The 21,307-nt window shown below is 37.0% G+C and overlaps 1 pseudogene; it reads left to right on the top strand.

Annotated features, from left to right (window-relative positions):
* Positions 1–285: 285 nt before the first annotated feature.
* Positions 286–21,307, top strand: part of LOC122809093 — a 33,110-nt pseudogene continuing 12,088 nt past the window's right edge.

Here is a 21,307-nt window from a genome sequence, read left to right as displayed (position 1 = left end):
TATTGTTATGTCAAAAAGGTTAGTGCTGAACTAATAAAGATTAAGCCATTCATTACACTGCCCAGCAGAAAGCAAGAAAAAAAGAGAAATGTGTTTTTTTTTTTTTTTAAAACCTGATACTATCGTAAGTACACCATGTAATCAACTGAAGCAGTAAATTTGTTTTAATTTTATTTTTTTTTTTTTTTTTTTTGTAGCCACTAAACAAAAAAAAGTGTTACATATTCGAAATAAAATACTTAAATCTTTCACCTGGTTTTATATTCTTTTCAGAAATCTGCAGTCATGTCTTCTGACTCTGAGATGGCCGCTTTTGGACCGGCCGCACCATTTTTGCGCAAGAGTGAGAAGGAGCGAATTGAAGCACAGAGCAAACCTTTTGATGCCAAGAACAGCTGCTTTGTGGTACATCCTAAGAGGGTGTATGCTAGAGGAATGATCACAGCTAGGGAAGGTGGCAAAGTCACCGTGAAAAATGATGAGGGTGAGGTAAGTCTGGAAATAAAAGTTTGGTAACTTACTCTCAGGTGACTCCAGAATGTAGAAATGTATAACTAACTTCATTTTCCCATTGTTTTTCAGTCTGTGACTGTTAAGGAAGACCAAGTCTGTCCACAGAACCCTCCCAAATTTGACAAAATTGAAGACATGGCCATGCTGACCCATTTGAATGAACCCTCTGTGCTGTATAACCTTGCAGATCGTTATGCAGCCTGGATGATCTATGTGAGTATTTGGTTATTTAATTTCTTTATCTAATGTGTGTTATATAGCCCCACTATGACCACAACCTGGGAGACACAAGTTGAGCAATAACAACACAAAAGAGACAGAATGATAATAATAATAATAATAATAATAATAATAATAATAATAATAATAACACATTAAGTGCTATGATATAGAAATTTAAGCAACTAATTTGTATAAGAGGGCATTAACTTAATATGTTAAATCAAATCACATACAATTAATGGCAGTGTGGAAATGTGAAGTTAGCGACACTGAAAGAAGAAGGTGATATACTGCCTCTAAATATTTGGTAAATACCAGAAGGATCAGTTAAAAAGAGTAAAGTAAGACTGGGGGTATACAAAGAGCTCTAGCAGCTTTTGGGATGGGTAATAACAGCCACGTAATGTAGGAAATTATTTTTGTAACTTTGATGGTCTGTTTATTGCTGTGCATTGCTCGGGTCTGATTCTGCAACAATATGGCCATTGCAAGTGTAAGTGTGTGTGTGTGTGTGTGTGTGTGTGTGTGTGTGTGTGTGTGTGTGTGTGTGTGTGTGTGTGTGTGTGTGTGTGTGTGTGTGTGCTATACATCTCAGAATCAGAATCATATTTATTGGCCAAATATGCGCACTTACAAGGAATTTAACTCTGGTTTCATTGACTCTCCATGTATGAATTACATAAATGATATACATACAACTATTAAAAACAAGACAAACGACATACATACAACTATTAAGAACAAGACAAAAATGTAAATATACTTATACCTAGAAAATGCAAAGTGCAACTCAGTGCAAGACATACTGAAATAAATTCCAAAAGAAACAAGTATTAACAATAAACCTTTGGAGGCTTGGGTAAAACATTACCCAACCTAATAAGCTGAGTTAATCGTTTATGAGCTTGATGGCCTGTGGAAAAAAATGTTCATATATTTGCTTGTTTTCATGCGTTTTAACCTAGAATACCTGGCCAATGGTAATAATTCAAAAAGATGATGGCCTAGATGTGAAGGATTGGTGATGATTTTCCCTGCCCTTTTCATGACTCTGGAATATTACAGGCCCTGTAAGGAGGACAAACTCGCACCAATGATATTTTTGGCAGACCTGACTATTCGATGTAACCTATTTTTGTCATGTTTAGACACAGATCCAAAACATGCTGTTATGGATGAGCTGAGAACAGACTCAATGACTGCTGTGTAGAACTGAATCAACAGCTCCAGTGGGAGGTTGAACTTCCTCAGTTGTCGCAGAAAGTACATTCCCTGTTGTGCCTTTTTTATGATGGACCCCACATTGGTCTCCCACTTCAAGTCCCAGGAGATTATAGATCCCAAAAACTTGCAGGTTTCCACAACTGACACAGCAGTATTAAATATAAAGAGGGGGGATAATATTGTAGTACTACTCCTAAAGTCCGCTGTCATCTCCAAAGTTTTAAGAGTGTTCAGCTCCAGATTCTTCTGACTACACCAAAGGGCCAGCTGCTCAACCTCCCATCTGTATGCAGACTCATCACCATTCCTGATGACCCCAATAATGGCTGTATCATCCACATATTTAATAAGTTAGACAGAGGGGTCCTTAGAGGTGCAGTCATTAGTGTAGAGGGAGAATAACAGTGGGGAGAGCACACATTCATGGGGGACACCTGTACTGATTGTGCAATAGCTAGATGTAAATTTCTCCATTGTTACCTGCTGTTTCCTATTGCTCAGAAAATTGGTGAACCATTGACAGGCGGAGGCAGGAGTTGAAAGCTGGGAGAATTTCATGTGAAGATGTTCTGGAATGATTGTATTAATTACAGAGCTGAAGTCCACAAATAGAATCTTTGTATATGGCCTATATATATATCTATCTATCTATCTATATATATATATATATATATATATATATATATATATATATATATATATAGAGAGAGAGAGAGAGACAGTTAATATGTATAGCTAATCTATATCTATACCTACAGCTATATCTATATAAATACACACACACACATTCACACCTGAATATTTTTTTTTCTTTTTGTGCTGTTTTAATTCCAGACATACTCCGGCTTGTTCTGTGCCACTGTTAACCCCTACAAGTGGTTGCCTGTGTATAACCCAGAAGTGGTTGCTGCCTACAGAGGCAAGAAGCGTCAGGAAGCTCCACCCCACATCTTCTCCATCTCTGACAATGCCTATCAGTACATGTTAACTGGTAAGAGGGAACTCTTCTAATCTAGCCTTATTAATTCCTGTGGCTTACTGTTCACTGAACGTTTCTTTTCAACTTCTTACAGATCGTGAGAACCAGTCTATCCTGATCACGTAAGTATAACTGACAGGGAGGGGGGTATGTGCAAACATGTGACTGATGCTTCTTGGGAATATGAAGTCATTTTTAACATTTGTTTATGACTTTCATTATACCTGAAGTGGAGAATCTGGTGCAGGAAAGACTGTGAACACAAAACGTGTCATCCAGTACTTTGCAACAATTGCAGCTCTGGGGGACAAGAAGAAGCAAGAACCACAGCCAACTGGCAAAATACAGGTACACGGGCAGTTAATGGATTCTGTAACTGTATTAACCAAACTTTATTACAGTAATTATAAATAGTTTATGTAATTTTTTAGGGAACTCTGGAAGATCAAATCATCCAGGCTAACCCCCTGCTAGAAGCCTTTGGTAATGCCAAGACTGTGAGAAATGACAACTCCTCTCGTTTTGTAAGTTTTGTAAATCTGTGATCATATTATATACTTGTCATGAATAAATTAAGGAAAGACATATTCCTAAGCTAAATCAATCTACTCTATACCTAGGGTAAATTTATCAGAATCCACTTTGGAACTACTGGAAAACTGGCTTCTGCTGATATTGAAACCTGTAAGAATGATACATTTTCCTCAGTATGTTTTTGATGCAATATCTGAATGTACTTTTTTATTAAATTTAAATACCTACTTATTTCACAGACCTGCTTGAAAAATCCAGAGTAACATTTCAGCTTCCCACTGAAAGAGGTTACCACATCTTCTATCAAATCATGTGCAACAGGAAGCCAGAACTTATTGGTAATAATGAATTATTTTTGGAAATGGTTAACTGACAGTATTAATTAAAATATAACACCCAGCACTGTGCTTTTAAAAACATGAGTATGTTTCATATTTACTACACATCTAATTAAGGTGGTATTACACTGATTATGAGTCATTAACTTTCGGACCACAAATATTAAAATATTTAGTAGCAGTAACAGTTAAAGTATTAACTTGACTGGCAGTAGGACTTATTGGGTTAAGTCACAAAGCTGCAGACAGACTGTATATTTTAGGTACTGGTGGGACAGATGGATAAAGGTAAATGTGAGTTACAAATATACAGGAGGGTAGGTATAATCTCAAATGGTTTACAGTGACAACTATCACATTTCAAAAGACATTCTGTGTTTTTACATCTTTTATTTGTTTCCTACAAATGCAAACAGACTTACACATATTGAAGGTATGGATACACCATTAGGTAGTGGTATAGCACAGCATAAATATAATTTGTGGAGTTGGATGCCACTCCTAGGAAATGTCTTGTCTACTTTTTGTTGTTCCCAAGGAGGGCTGAGCATTTTTTGCTATCATTAATGTTATTTTCTGCATGCTGCTGCTGTTGTAATTAAAATTTGCTCTGGTGTCTTATTTAAGATGGTGTGCAGATGTAAATTTGTTAGCAGAGAACATATTTGCTTGTGTTTATTTCCTAGAATATGAGCTACCCTAGAGTAGTTTGAACTGTTTTTCCAAAATATATTATATTATAATATATTATATTACATTATTGGAATATCAGCATGACCGTCTGTTCTTTACTGTCTGCAGAGATGTTGTTGATCACCACCAACCCATACGACTTCCCTTTCTGCAGTCAGGGTGAGATCACTGTAAAAAGCATCAATGATGAAGAGGAGCTGATGGCTACCGATGTAAGTAGGACAGAAAATAGAACACAATTTAGAAAATAAACAGTACTTTATGACCATGAGAGTGCAAATTGTATTTTGCATTAGTTTTGTAAGGTACACCATCACCTTTGAGAAGCTATCTTGAAGGCACATAGGGAGAGAACCCTAATGCAACTGAACTGAGTCAGATTTGATCAGAAGACCTGATCTTTAAGAAGTCAGCTGTATTTTGCCAGCTCACCTTTCCTAGAGGAACTCAAGACTTTTCTTCTCAGGACTATAGTTCTTATTGGGAGATTGGGTACTCTAGCCTGCAGCACAAAGTTTAAGAGTGCAACAGCAGTTTGTCTGCAGACTAGTTCTGCAAAGGCATCCTTGTGCACTGGACATGGAAAGGGACAGTGGGTAAGGCATAAATGGAAAAAAAGCCATCTGCAGTTGTCACAGTGGCAACATACTAGGTCTTTCTGCTCTGCCCTCCACCTGCTTCTCAAACTTAGACTTGAATTTCCCTTCTTAGTGGGGTCCCAGCTGATGAAGGGGCAAGCCAGGAGGGTGCTGAAGGTGTCATTGTAACAGACTGAGGAGGGGCTGTGGCAGACAGCGAGGAAAACAAACAAAAAAAATACATCACATCTGAGAATGCTGCGGCATACAGTGTTGCATGCTAATACTTTAGTGTACATTGCACTTGTAAAAAGCCAATACTGTAAAATTTAAAAATCAGAAGAAATGCATCTATGTGTGTATTTAAAATTAAATTCTCTGTACTTTCAATAAGACAGCTTTTTGTTTGACTGAGGATGCCCTTTTTCTACTGCTGTGTCTGTCATCACAAAACATTTATATGCACTTTAGGTGTACATAATGATTGTATGTGCTTTTGTCGTTTATTTGAGAAATGTGACTCTACTAATATCTAAATTATAGTGAACATATTTTTTATTTTATTTATTTTTGTCACCTAGAAAGTTTATAACTCCTAATACTTTTGTTTTGTCTCTTGTATTTTCCTGGGTACAATGGACCGAATAATAATTCTGGACTGGAATATACACAAATTAAAATTTTTCCTTAGCTCCCATGAAAGCATGATTATCTGTGTAAATATACTCATAACTCATGTTTTGTCCATGAGTTAAAAAAAAAAAAAAAAAAAAAAAATATATATATATATATATATATAATCGAAATTACACTAACGCGAAAGTGCACTTCAATGAAAGTGCACTCAAGTCAAATGGGACATTTGACAGACCTTAGGGTTAGGGCTTGGGGGAGGCAATCCACTATCCTTAACCCAAGTCCCAAACTAAGGTCGTCCCACTACTCACACACGTAGTAGTAGAAATCGTAACTACTGCTCAGTATCCACTATCTATAACCCAAGCCCTAACCCTTGTTCTAGTGACATATATATATATATATATATATATATATATATATATATATATATAATAGGTCTAATTCAAAGCATCATAATTTCATAGATTCATAGGTTCATAGGTGTTTACTAGGCTAACAACCACAAGGAACTTTTTAAGCTTAGCCATGCATCCCAAATCTCTGACAAGTTCTGATAGATTCCCTTAAAGTAAGCATGCATGCCTGAGAGATGAACCATTTAGGTACCTGTTGTTTGCATCAGAGACATAGGTGCCAAACCAGGGATGAATTTCCAGTTTCCCATCCAGTTGTCCAAGTTGCACCTGAACTGGATTAGGGAGGAAATCTGCTTCACATGCATGGGGAGCCTGTTCCATAGATGGGATAGTCTCTGGGATACATGCCTTTCAGAATATCGAACCTTTGATTATTGAAGACCAGAGAATCAATGTTTTGAAATAGAAAAAAAAAAAAAAAAAAAAAAAAAAAAACTTTTCTGCAGCCCCCACTACTTAAATATAGCAACTCCGAGATAGCACTGCAGTGAAGTTAACGGTAAAGTTCCCATTCTACACTGTACTGTGATCTCCTTTCACAAGGCTCAATATTTCAAAACTTCTGTCATCTGGTCTTCACAGATCAGTGATTCGATGTTCTGAAATTTCGATCCTTTGAAAGGAACCCATATAAACACACACACACACACACACACACACACACATATATATATATACACACACACACACACACGTGTGTGTGTGTATATTTTTATGTATGTGAAATAGCTTCTAGCTAAGCAGAAAAGATTCCTTTACAGTTGAGCAGGAGAGGGCAGAAGTAAATATTAATACTGCTACTTGAACATTTCGATGGAAGCTTGGCATAATGGCTATGGTAGTTACCTCATAATCACAAGATGCAGAGTTTGATTCAGGCCTCAGGTTAGTGGTGGTGGTTAAAATGGCAAGTTACCCTAGTTTTCACCTTTGAAGTTTATGTGTATACATAAATAATAATTTTAATGAGCTTTAATGGATCATATTCATTTTCTGTAAGGGTATCAGCCACATTTCTGAGGACACCTTTGGTTGCAGGAACACTTATAGAATACTATTGTGGTTACAAGTAGATTCACCTATCTACATGTGACATGAGTTAGGATGAGAAAAACTGTGAACAAAATGTATTCTATACAGAGTGACATAATAACCTCTGACTAACGACATTTAGTTTGTGTGCTCATTTTAAGAGCATATATATTCTATAATTTTGTTCTTTTCTTGCTTTTGTTATTACAATAGGAAGCCATTGACATTTTGGGCTTCAATAATGATGAAAAAATTGGCATCTACAAGATGACCGGTGCAATCATGCATCACAGCAACTTGAAGTTCAAGCAGAAGCAACGTGAGGAGCAGGCAGAGCCCGATGGCACTGAAGGTTGGCACTTGTTTATGGCTATCAAAGATTACAATGTGAGCTATTTGTTACATGAGTTTATGGAATGAGTCACTCAGGTAGCTGGGATTTTGTGAATTTCACACTGGCAGCTCTCCCCAATATGTCTCTCCTCAGTGGAGGTGTGCCGTATGGCGTCTAGCCATACCCATGAGCAAAAAGAAGTGACAGCAGTAGGATCCTGGAGGGTGTATACACATGCCATGGCCATGCATGTCATATGTTACACTTGAGGTGGAAAGGCTAAAGGGCCAAATAAATACAGCAATTTCACACCATAGTGACTTTCTGTCTGCCCGCCTCTCTTATTCCCAGCTGACATTTGAAAATATAGTACTCTAACATGATAAATCATTCATCATATGATAATTAATACAACAAACATGATCATTCATTCCTCATATAATATTCCTTATTATTATTATTATTATTATTCCTTCCTCATAAGAAATGTCTCACCTGGAGGGGGTAATCCTGTCTGTTTAGAGTGACAAGGTTTAGCAGAGAGCCAACAGGACCTCAGTGAAGGGAGACAAACAAACAGATGTAATGCTGTCTGAGGGCAACATCTGAGAAATAAATTGCTATAATACATTTACTGACTTTAACAGTTCAGTTTCTGAATACTGAAAATAGATTTAGACCTCCAATTGCTTCTGTAAGCATGCTAAATGTCACTTTACAAAACACATTTCCAATGCAAAATGGTGACATGCCATAGTTGTATGTGCTGTCTGTCATGAACACTCCATGTCAGTACAGATTCTCCTTAAACTCAGTCCAAACACAGAACTCTGAATATTTAACATTATCACATTTACTTACTCTTCGTATCAGTCATGAATTAGTCATACAAGTAGTTTGAGTTCCATACAGATAAAAACTACAGTCATAAGCTATAGCTTTGTGTATAACACAATCCATTTAATTGTGAAAACTTCAACAGAAAGAAACAGTCTAAGGGTCTTAGTTTAGTCAGAGAAAACTCAGGAGATAATGTTGCTTTATTTCTAAATTAAGGCTCAGATGACAACAGTACACAGTTTGGAGTATGAACTTCCTTACTTCAGGCAGTATTTAAAGAATTATCCAAAAATATGTTTGGCTTAACTATAAGTTTCTTCTTAAACAGTGGCTGATAAGATTGCCTATCTGATGGGCCTGAACTCTGCAGACCTGCTCAAAGCCCTCTGCTATCCAAGAGTAAAGGTCGGAAATGAATTTGTTACCAAGGGACAAAGTGTTCAACAGGTAAAGGATTAGCCTTTTTCAGTTAAATGTACTGTCCTGCATTTACCATCTGTTGCTTGAAGATATAATCAACAAGTTTGCTCACTTTGTTTAGGTGTACAATGCTATTGGTGCCCTGGTTAGGTCCGTTTATGAGAAACTGTTCTTGTGGATGGTGCTGCGTATCAACCAGCAGCTGGATACTAAGCAAGCAAGACAGTTCTTCATTGGTGTCCTGGATATTGCTGGCTTTGAGATTTTTGATGTAAGTTTTATACATTAATGATACAAGCATGATCACAAAGATACAGCATGCAAAAGTCGCTTACATCATTTCTTTGTCTTCTGCACGCAGTACAACACATTGGAACAGCTGTGTATCAACTTTACCAATGAGAAACTGCAACAGTTTTTCAACCACACCATGTTTGTCCTGGAACAAGAAGAGTACAAGAAGGAAGGCATTGACTGGGAGTTCATTGACTTTGGTATGGACCTGGCTGCTTGTATTGAGCTGATTGAGAAGGTGAGTGATGCTTTCATCCGAAATAGTGTTTGTATTTGGAAAACTGCAATTTCTAAATTTATAATAGTAATATTCTCTTTTCTAGCCTATGGGCATTTTCTCCATCCTTGAAGAGGAATGCATGTTCCCCAAGGCCACAGACACTTCCTTCAAGAACAAGCTCTATGAACAGCATCTTGGAAAGTCCAACAACTTCCAGAAGCCTAAACCTGCCAAAGGAAAGGTTGAAGCTCACTTCTCACTGGTGCACTATGCTGGCACTGTAGATTACAACATCACTGGATGGCTGGACAAGAATAAGGACCCACTGAATGAAACCGTTGTGGGTCTCTACCAGAAATCTTCCCTAAAACTGCTTTCCTTCCTCTTTGCAAGTTATGGAGGTGCTGAAGGTAATTATACATTAATGTAGTGATCTGCTGTGTACTATAACTAGAAATCCTTTAAAAGATTAATTAACTAAAGCACCTGGCAATTTCTGACAACTACAACAAATCCTTGATAGAAACAGATAACTAAGCTGATGGAAGAAGACTTTTGGTCCTCTGAGTTCACTCAAGTATTGCACAAATCCGTATGTAGCTGTTCTTCCATTTATTCTGCTCTATACGTTCTTCCATCTTTTGCATTCAGACAGCCTTGAACCTTACTGTACTACTCCTTCCAGGAAACAATTTCAGAGTTTCACTAGTTTCTGCAAAAAAAAAACAATACAATGTTAGAGGACATTTTATAGCTCACCCTTTCAGATGGGGTTCTTCTACTTTTCCATCCTTCTGTTGTACTTCCTCAGTTCCACCCATATGTATACTTGTTCCCAATGACTCATTGAGCTTGTATTTCATTCCTTTTCATATTCTCTTTTTCTTCCCTGGTGTACACACACCCACCATTTGAAAGTGTTACCTAGATTGCCCTCACTTATTTTCACCATGCTATATAAAAAATGGTATTACATATCATAGGAGCTGATTGATCTTCCCCTATGTGGCTTCCATATTGTTAGATATTATTTCATATGTGGCTTAACTAGTACCTTGTATAATAGAAAGGTGACATCAGCATCCTACGAATGCACTTCTCTCACTGATTTGTCCTAAAATATTGCCTTCTCCTTAGCTCTGTTACATTCAGTTCTATGATTTGAAATCATACAGTAACTTTTTCAGTTCCTTCCTTCAGATCTTACTTCCCTTTTATTTCCCTCTGTCTATGGTTACTCACCTCCAGCATCCATGTTATTCCTAGATTCCACACACTAAATTACATAAGTTTGTACATTTTGCATTAAGCCCCAATTACCAGCTATCTCCTTCCTTACCAAGGCACTACACTTCTGTTTTTGAAGGCTGGTTCCATAAGTACTGATGGGATGTTGCAATCATTAGTGATTGGAGGATGAGTTAACATTAACTATACTATTACATCAAATATCAATCTGCTGACCAGAATTCTCCTACCATCCCTGTGTACCAGTATCACCACTTTGGTGCCAGGAACTTATAAGATAGTCCCTTTATTAAAAAAAAATACAGCAAACTGCTTTTGGACAGATTGCTGTCTGCTTTTAGACAGATCAGTCCCTCTTCATCTCACCATTACCCTGCTATTTAGTTTGTCTCCATCCTTCTGTGTTGTAAAACAACAAAGGTCCTACAAAGGTCCTACAAAGGTATTAGTGTATCACAAGCATGAGGTTTCCTTTGTATTTCTTGAAAGCAATGTAATTATATACTAAATTAAATTATGCCACAAAGTTATGCTTTTGTTTATTCTCAAGACAGTATGGAAAGACCTCTTCCAGCCTGCCTGCATTTTTCTTCTGCCTTCCGTACAAATTAAATGAGACTGATGTACCTGGGTTAACTCCTACCTGAACTTCCCCTTTCACAATGGCATCATTATTACTATCGGTCAGCCTTCTAGCATTACTTTAGCTTCTAGAAAAGGAGTACAGTTTCATTTCTACTGAACACGTTTTCCATGTATTTTGAAAATCTAAGAGGTGGAACGTTATCCAGGTGATGTGTCTTATTGTTTAGAATCTATGTTATTGAAGTGTGTTCCATACATTAATCTGGTCACAAATCTGGTCATGTATCCCAATTCATGCCTGCCCTAGTCACCCAGGCTAGTACCCTGCACTCCATTTCCCTTAAACATTTAAAAGTGAACAACTCATTAGTATTTCTGCTCATTTCCTATCTTTGTTACACCATCTTATCCTTTTCCAAAAACTGTCTCAGATTATCACAAGAATTTATATGCCTTTCCTTTAGTCTTCCAGTAAGCGGTGTAAAATTACATATAGTCAGACATGAGCACAGACACACACACACACACACACACACACACACACACACACACACACACACACACACTCACCCACACCCACACATAGGTATTTGGAGAAAAAAAGTACTAGTTTGTTTTTTGGGGGCGTTTGAGCATGAGTTGTGAGTCACAAAAACATGTTTCAGTGGCTGGTAAAGCATCCTGAATATTTTTTGGGAGGTGTGCCATGTTCTCTGAGTGCAAATGAGACTGTAATCACCTGGGTATTATATTAAGATGGCCTGTTGTGTGTATGTATAGACGGACTTGGTGAAAATTTTCAGAAAACACCTTATTTCCCCCCTAAACAGCTCAACATGCAACTCCTTAGCACCTGGCTGATATATTCTAACACTTTTCCTCTATCCACTATCCAACCTCTTCTTTAAAACTCCCACAGATGCACTACATATTATCATGTTACTTACCAGCTCACTGCCTCCTACTCCCCACTGTCCCTTCTATACCCACTAACTTTCCCCTAGACCAAGTTGAAAAGCTTTCCCTTAAAATGTCAGTGAATTTCATATGAACTTGTCTATAATTCTCCTCCTTTGACAAACTGGCTAGTATTTTTAGTTTTTTCTTTCTTCTCTTATCTTCAGTACATCTTCAAGATTCTCTCTAGTAAACATACTATATGAACAACAATCATATGTTACTAGCTGCTATATTTTTAATTGCATGTCTAAACCGCTATGCTTATGTAAATATCTTATGCAATCATATGTTATCTGCTATATTTTATAAGGTTGTGTAAACTACAATGCTCATGTAAATTCCTTATTATAGAATGTTAGCAATTGCTCTTGAGCTTTTCTCCCTAAGCCTCTACTGAAAACGGACAACTCTGCCCAGTCGGATCTCCCCAGTAAGCAAATATAAATAAATAAATAAATAAATAAATAAATAAATAAATAAATGAAGAGGAGGGGACCAAAAATAGAGCCTTGTGGTACACCGATGGTGACTGGAAGGTAAGGAGGGAGCATGGAGTGCCATTTTACTGACTGATACCTATTGCACAGGTAGCATTTGAACCACAGAAGGGTGGGCTGAGAGAGACCTAGTGAGGACATTTGAAGTAGATGTTTGCTGTGGTAAACTGTGTCAAAGGCTTTAGACAATTCTAGAAATAAGGAACAGATGAGTTTGCCATTATCTCTACCTTTATTGACAGTATCTATAGAGGTTTTATTCTGAGTGTTACACAATTCATTCTTAGATGTTCTTTACAAACATCATTATAATATAAACATATGGTTTGATGAGCTTGAATTGATTGATTTGCTATATTATAAAATTCCAACATTAAAGATGAATAACTAATCTGGACTAGGGTTATATGATTATCTATAGAGGTCAGAAGACCTGTGCTAGTACTATGAGTACGACGGAAGAAATGTTGTGTAGGGGATAGGATTTCTTCCTGCAGGAGATATTCTAGCATTTGATTTTGAATACATTTTTCAAATATTCTCGTGACAGCAGATAAGATTGCTATAAGTCTAAAGTTATTTATCTCTGTTGAATTTCCTCCTTTGTGCAGAGGGATAATGCATGATTTTTCCCAGAGAGAGGGAATGTGGGACTCCTGGATTGACCTATTTATACGGATTGAGACAGGATAGGCAATGTTACTGGCTGTTATTTTAGGTACTCACTTGGAAGGGCATCAGCAGAAGAAGAAGAGCACAGTTTAAGTTTGTTTAAGAATAGTTTTATATAGGATGTGGGCACAGGTTTGAAGGTGAAAGTGTATGTGGTGATATGAGGCTATTGGGCAGGGCTAGGATTAGATATTGAGGAATCCTTGGTTAAAGATGTTATATTATCTATAAAATAAGAGCTGAACTGTACTGCAGTTTTGAGTGGTGAGTTAATCGGAGAGGGGTTTGGATTGAATTTTTGGCAGGAATATAAGATTTCTTTAATAGATGCCCAAAACTTTTTTAGGGTTGTGTTTAGTATTATTCTGAAACATGTTATACTATAGTTTTTTTGTCTTCATGTTTTTGCTTTTTAGTAAGATTGCAAAGCATTCTGAAGTTTTCAGGATATTGTGGTGTTTTATATTTTTGTCATTCTTTCCATGCTTTTTCTCTATCTTGCATTAGCATTCTACTCTTTTTGGATAGCCAAATCATTATTTGTTTTTAGTTTTTCCTTCTAGAAGATACAAGGCTATTTAGGATATTTAGAAAAGTTAAAGTTTAGAAATGATAACTGATGTAACATTTGAAGCAGGTTGTTTGTCTAAGTTGAAATGTTATAACACAATACCACTAGTGGGAGTCAATGACAACTCTCCTGATTTCCTGTTTTATCTCACTTTTACTGGGATGTTCATTCATCCATAAAACAACTTTTATAGCCTGCTCGTTCCTCCACTTGTGCCATCCATGTGTTTATCTTGTCTCCTAACCTAAAACTATGAGGGTACCCTGCCTGTGGAGAGGTTTCTGTGGCACTATCAGACTGATAAGAAGGCTCACTTATTGTCTTTAAGCTTTCGACTGCCATAGGTGAGGTTGCCATAGTGCAGCAAGCATGACATCATACTTTATCCCTTCTGAATGCAACTGCAGTGCAATGGGCCTACATGGGGTCTTGCACTGGCAAACATTTCAAGCCTTGAGCTGCTGATACTGTGAGAGACCTTAGTACTCTCCATAAAGAGAAAAGGGAGCTGTCCACAGGCTGCTTCATCTCTCCTTCCTCCTCCCATCTGGAGATACCAGTGCTCCAGATTAGTTACCAAATATAGGTCACAGGAGATGTGACTGGACACCATGCCCAGCACCTCAAACCCTTCTGGGGTGAATGTAAAGAGTTTATGCTTTGAGAAACCTGGGGTACTGTTTTTCTGGCCAGGCAACTTCTGTGTAACATCAGCCCATAATGCTACAGCTTAAAATTAAGGGTATATACAGCTGATGTGTATTAATATTAACTCTATTAATTGAAACATCAGTATTATGCTACCTTCTTGCATACAGTTGTGTCAGGAAAATACTGTATTGATGTGTGTGATAGACACACAGCCTTGTAATAGACTTGTTTAATGTTGCTTATCTACTTTTATTGTATTTCAGAGTCTGGTGGAAAGAAAGGTGGTGGCAAAAAGAAGGGTTCTTCTTTCCAGACAGTGTCTGCTGTTTTCAGGGTATGAATGCATGTACAAAGAAATGTTTCACATTTAACAACTATGTTCTACTTGCAGATACTGCATTTATCATATTAACTTTCTATGAAATTGATTTATAACAAGTGAAGATTCACATTCTATTTGCTTTTCATTACTGAACTACAGGAAAACTTGAACAAGTTGATGACTAACCTGAAAAGCACCCACCCCCACTTTGTGCGTTGTCTGATTCCCAATGAAACCAAAACACCAGGTAACTGCTTGCACAGATATCTTTGAAAGACTATGACCAAACAAAAAGCATTAAAGAAAGATTACTGATAAATATGTAGCTGACGTTGTGATTTGCTGTTTTAGGTGTCATGGACAATGAACTGTTACTGCACCAGCTAAGGTGTAACGGTGTTCTGGAGGGTATCAGAATTTGCAGGAAAGGATTCCCAAGCAGGATTATCTATGCTGATTTCAAACAAAGGTCTGCAGTGCCTGTCCTATATACTCTTCTTACATGTAACTTAGCATGTATTTAATAAGTTATATAACTAGACTTATAGACAAACTACTACTGCAAAGAGTTTAATACAGAATGGTAATAACAGCATTATATACACTTCATTAATGCAAACCACAGGGGAAATGTATGGACATTTTTATTGAATGATTCAGGAAGAGTGAAAATACAACTAGTAATATGAAAATAAAATATAGTCATAAAAATACACATTTCCTCCTTATCAAAACTAATCAGTGTGACATAGTGGAATACTGACCCAGACAGGGACCAAACTGTTGTACACATGAAATCACATACACTGCCTTGGCATGGGAATGCTTTGAGAGTTAAATAACGGGAGCAAAACAAAAGTATAAATTCTTTATAAAGGAAATACTTTCTTCAAATTGTACCCGACATATACATATAATTTAGTACAGCTAACTTTACATCTCCATCACCATGACTGGCTTATCTAATGCCCAGTGCTGTTCTCCATACTAGAAGCACTCAACTCCATGTTAAAGAGCAAAAACAAAAAATAAATAAATAAATAAAAAGTCTGTTCCCTGATCTGGTGCTCCTTTATTGAGGATCATGGTCCATTCTCCCTGACTTGCACTTCTCGGCTCTAAGTACATTGTAGCAAGCAGTTGGTTACACTTACCATTTCATCCACTAACATCTTCAGTGCTTCAGCCCTCAGCTATGATGCCACCAATGACAGTACTGGCATTCATTACTGCCTTCTAGCATTGTAATAAAGCCCCATTGACAACTGTCGAATATAGAGTCTCACATCTTACAACCAGGGTGGCTGCAGCCTTTGCCCTGCCCTACTTATGCTTCTGATATACCCCATTACTGCAAATCAGCATGCAGATTCTGTATTTATTTTGATGGAATAAGTCAGGTGAAACGAGTTTACATAAAAGTGCATTTTACTAGGTTTATAGCATGAAAATATTTCCCTCATGAAAGCAGCATGTTTTTATTTACTATACATTCAATAATGCTGCAGTTACCTCTGAATTTAACTGTAGCAGTAATATGACCTGGAATGGCATATGACAAGCAGTATCATTGTGGCAGATGACTTTATCTCATTTAATACATTTCTACAGTAATTAAATATGTGGAATATTATATATATTTTGGGTTTATCATATCAAATGTACTAACTTAATTAAATTAAAAACAAAAACAGATACAGGGTTCTGAATGCAAGTGCCATCCCTGAGGGTCAGTTCATTGACAGTAAGAAGGCATCAGAAAAGCTTCTGGGATCCATTGATTTAGATTACACCCAGTACAGATTTGGACACACTAAGGTAAGAAATGTTGTACATCAGATAATGTTAAACACAAGTACACATAAATTCTTGAATGTTATACAAACCACTGCAAAAGCTAAAACAGTACATTCCTAAATTACTTCATGTTATATAGGTATTATTCAAAGCTGGTCTTCTGAGCACTCTTGAGGAAATGCGAGATGAGAAATTAGCAATGCTTATCACTCGTACACAAGCTGTATGCCATGGTTATCTGATGCGTGTTGAATTTAAGAAGATGATGGAGAGGAGGTATTTAATTAATTAAATATTGCTGACCATTTCTAGTTGTTCAGGAATATGAGTCTGTGACTAATGCATGTTCTATTTATTAAACAGGGAATCCATTTATACCATCCAGTATAACGTCAGATCATTCATGAATGTCAAGACCTGGCCATGGATGCAGTTGTACTTCAAAATAAAGCCTTTGCTGAAGAGTGCAGAGTCTGAGAAAGAAATGGCCAACATGAAGGAAGAGTTTGAAAAGACCAAGGCCGAACTGGCAAAGTCAGAGGCCAGAAGAAAGGAACTAGAAGAGAAAATGATTGCCCTCACACAGGAGAAGAATGACCTTCAACTATCTGTTCAATCGGTAAGCAAATCAGAACTTTTTATGGCAACTAAAAATAAAGTTAATTTTTTCTGAGAGCAATTTAACTGAGCATATATTATAAATAACTTTAACAGGAAACTGAGGCCCTAACAGATGCAGAAGAAAGATGTGATGGACTCATCAAGAGTAAGATTCAGCTCGAAGCCAAAGTCAAAGAGTTGAATGAAAGGCTGGAAGATGAGGAGGAATCAAATGCTGAGTTAACAGCCAAGAAAAGGAAACTGGAGGATGAGTGCTCAGAGCTTAAGAAAGACATTGATGACTTAGAACTCACTCTGGCAAAGGTTGAGAAGGAGAAACATGCCACTGAAAATAAGGTATATTATATGTTAGAAACTCGTAGGGTACACTCATTTGCTGCATTTTGCTTTCAATTCTAGATATTTTAAAATAGGAGAATCACATATCTTTCTATCTAAAATAGGTAAAAAATTTGACAGAAGAACTAGCAAGCCTTGATGAAGGCATTGCTAAGCTAAATAAGGAGAAGAAGGCCCTTCAGGAGGCTCACCAGCAGACCCTTGATGACCTCCAAGCAGAAGAAGACAAAGTCAACACTCTGACAAAGGCCAAGACAAAGCTTGAACAACAAGTTGATGATGTAAGTACCTACTTGTTAAACAGGAAACATAGTTACAGCACATTTATAGTAGAATGCTTAATGAGGTTCATATTTGTGCTTATAGCTTGAAGGTTCCCTGGAACAAGAAAAGAAGTTGCGTATGGATCTTGAAAGAGCTAAGAGAAAGCTTGAAGGAGACTTAAAACTGGCGCAAGAAACTATTTTGGATCTTGAAAATGACAAACAGCAAGCTGAAGAAAAGCTTAAAAAGTTAGCAAGAAGTAATTTTAATTGAAATGCTTAAGAACTGGGTTATACATTTTACATTTTCAATATAGTCTCTAATTTCCATTAATAGGAAGGACTTTGAGATAAGTCAATTGCAGAGCAAGATAGAAGATGAACAAGCTCTTGGAACACAACTGCAGAAAAAAATAAAAGAACTTCAGGTATAACCTGCAGAATTATAAGTATACTGACCGCCAGTCTAGCTCTATATTGTCATTTAAATGTAATTCTAACAGATTATATTTTCTTAATGTTTCATTTTAGGCTCGTATTGAAGAACTTGAAGAAGAAATTGAAGCTGAACGTGCATCTCGTGCAAAAATAGAAAAGCAGAGGTCTGATCTTGCCAGGAAACTTGAAGAAATTAGTGAAAGACTTGAAGAAGCTGGTGGTGCAACTGCTGCCCAGATTGAGATGAACAAGAAGCGTGAAGCAGAGTTTCAGAAACTGCGTCGTGACCTGGAAGAAGCCACACTGCAACATGAAGCCACAGCTGCAGCTCTCCGTAAGAAGCAGGCTGATACTGTAGCAGAACTTGGGGAACAGATTGATAACTTGCAACGTGTGAAGCAAAAACTCGAGAAGGAAAAGAGTGAGCTGAAGATGGAAATTGATGATCTTGCCAGCAACATGGAATCTGTTTCAAAATCAAAGGTATGTTATGCAGTTGAAAAATTAGGTAAGTGATGACTTTCAAAAGAACTATTTTATGTAACACTATGTCTTGCTATAATTTGCAGACAAACCTTGAAAAACTTTCTCGATCACTGGAAGATCAACTCAGTGAGGTTAAGACAAAGGATGATGAGCATGTACGCCTTATTAGCGATTTAACTGCCCAGAGAGCACGCCTGCAGACAGAAACAGGTACTATAATACTGAAATATGCCAAAATTTGTAATGTACACTATATATGCATGCATGTATATTCATGTTTCCCCTTGTGTATTCACATTCACACACACACACACACACACACACACACACACACACACACACACACACACACACACACACACACACACACACACACACACACACACACACATCATACAAGACCTACTTGTATAACAAAGAATTAAACTTATGTTATAACTTAGAACACAGAAAGCTAAGGTTGTCCCACTGTCATACAGGCATCATATCTGCCTGCAAAGCTGGTAACTCAGGTTCAAGCAGCCATCCTAGTGCCAGAAGGCAGCCAGTGGGTAGAAGAAAATAAATGGGTTTGGCAGAATTTACTCTTACAGGAGAGGATGAGTTTTCCTGATTTTTAAATGCAGTGCACAGCCTGGTAAATACTGGAGGAATATAATCATAGACTTAGAAAATGATTGGAGGTAGCAGAATCTCTGCTGTGCTCTGCTTAGGTAACAGAGCTCATGTAGAAGTGCAACTAACTCCCATTTGGGGCGATTACATACCTACTATTGGCAGTGTAAGGTAGATAGGTCAAACCCCTTCACCCTACAAAGTGTAGGTGCTGTGACCTCCTCACTTGGAGAATTCTTGTATGAAAAGGAGTGAATGGGATAACATGCTAGTGAGGGATGTCACATTTATTGGTGTTCAAAGGGAGAAGACTTAAAAGAAAAAATCTTATGATATTATTGTGCAAACATTTTAAAATGGTTTTATTTGCAGGTGAACTTGCACGCCAACTTGAAGAAAAGGAATCTCTTATATCACAGCTGACAAGGGGTAAACAGGCCTTCACTCAACAGATAGAGGAACTGAAGAGGCAGCTGGAAGAAGAAGTTAAGGTAAAATATGTGATATGTAGGCAGTAAGCAAGGTTGATAAGTTGCTTTTATTAAAATAACAAGCTATCATTTTTCTGTGCTAAATTTCAGAAATTAAACCAGTGGTTGTTTTGAATTTCAAGTAATGAAAGTGATTTCATTATAATTTTGAGTGGATCTGTATTAAGTACAATAAAAGCAGATTCTAAATATTAAGCACTACAAACAGGGAACAGTACAGGTATTAAATATAAAAGGAAATCCAGATTCTGTTGCAAATGTGATTTCATATGAAATGTTTAATTCCATAAAATCCTTATTTTCACCAATATTTAACAAGTCCAGATTCTGGAATTTTACTGGATTTTCTTAAACAAGCAAACACACAAATAAAAAAGCAAACCTTGGCAGTGAGGCATGGCAGAGAAAGTATTATTGTGTAATAATTTCACATTCAGGCATGATCAAAGCAGAAAGTTAAACTGATTGTATTGATCTCACTGAAGTGCTATCCACAAAAGATGGAGTATCTAAATGACATTTAACAATAATTAATTTCTAATAATAATATCTGTTGTCTGTGTCTGAATTGATTATAATGATGGCATTCCACAATATGATCACTTTGTATTTCAGTAGCCAATCAAGTATTGCAGATTTTTAATAGCTATTGTATAAATAAGGACTAAGACAAGATGGATCATGATTTTCATAGGACACTGTCATACCTCGAGGTGCATTATGGGACATGAGATACTAGCAGATAGATTACTCACTGAGACATTATGATATCCAGTGTTAAAACATATCAGGGAAGTGCTGTTCTAATAATAAGCCAGACTCACTGCATAAATAATAAAACAGTGAACAAATTTAATTGCAGCAGTGGCAACAGCATGAATTATCATCATAGCTTCAGACCAACTATATCTTAAAGACTTTTATTATCCATTTTATAGTTAGACATGTTGCCTTGTAACTATATAGTAGATAAAGACTATATAGTAGATGAGATTACTCTGTTATTAACCTGATCAAATGTAAACTGAATCTCATTTTTAAAATTCTTATCTGCTTGGGTTAAGTTTTTTTCAATAAACTTTTCATAAGATATATGTATACTTTAAGCAAAAAAACAACAAAAGAAAAAAAAAACAATTCTACATCTCTGAGTCATAGCCCCAGTTAAATGCTATTTATTCACTACACACTTATAAAGCACACATTAATATTGTATTACACACATTTTAACCATAGGCCAAGAATGCTCTGGCACATGCCTTGCAGTCTGCCGCCATGACTGTGACCTGCTCCGTGAACAGTTTGAGGAAGAACAGGAAGCTAAGACTGAGCTTCAGCGAGCCATGTCCAAAGCAAATAGTGAAGTTGCCCAGTGGCGAACCAAATATGAAACAGATGCAATCCAGCGCACAGAAGAACTTGAGGAGGCAAAGTAAGTCCGGTTGCTAATTGTGAGTAATTGTGTGCTTACATGT

The sequence above is a fragment of the Protopterus annectens genome, chromosome 8.part0, assembly GCF_019279795.1.
Source record: "Protopterus annectens isolate FY-2018-M chromosome 8.part0, PAN1.0, whole genome shotgun sequence".
NCBI lineage: Eukaryota > Metazoa > Chordata > Ceratodontiformes > Protopteridae > Protopterus > Protopterus annectens.
This window is presented reverse-complemented; position numbering and strand designations above follow the sequence as displayed.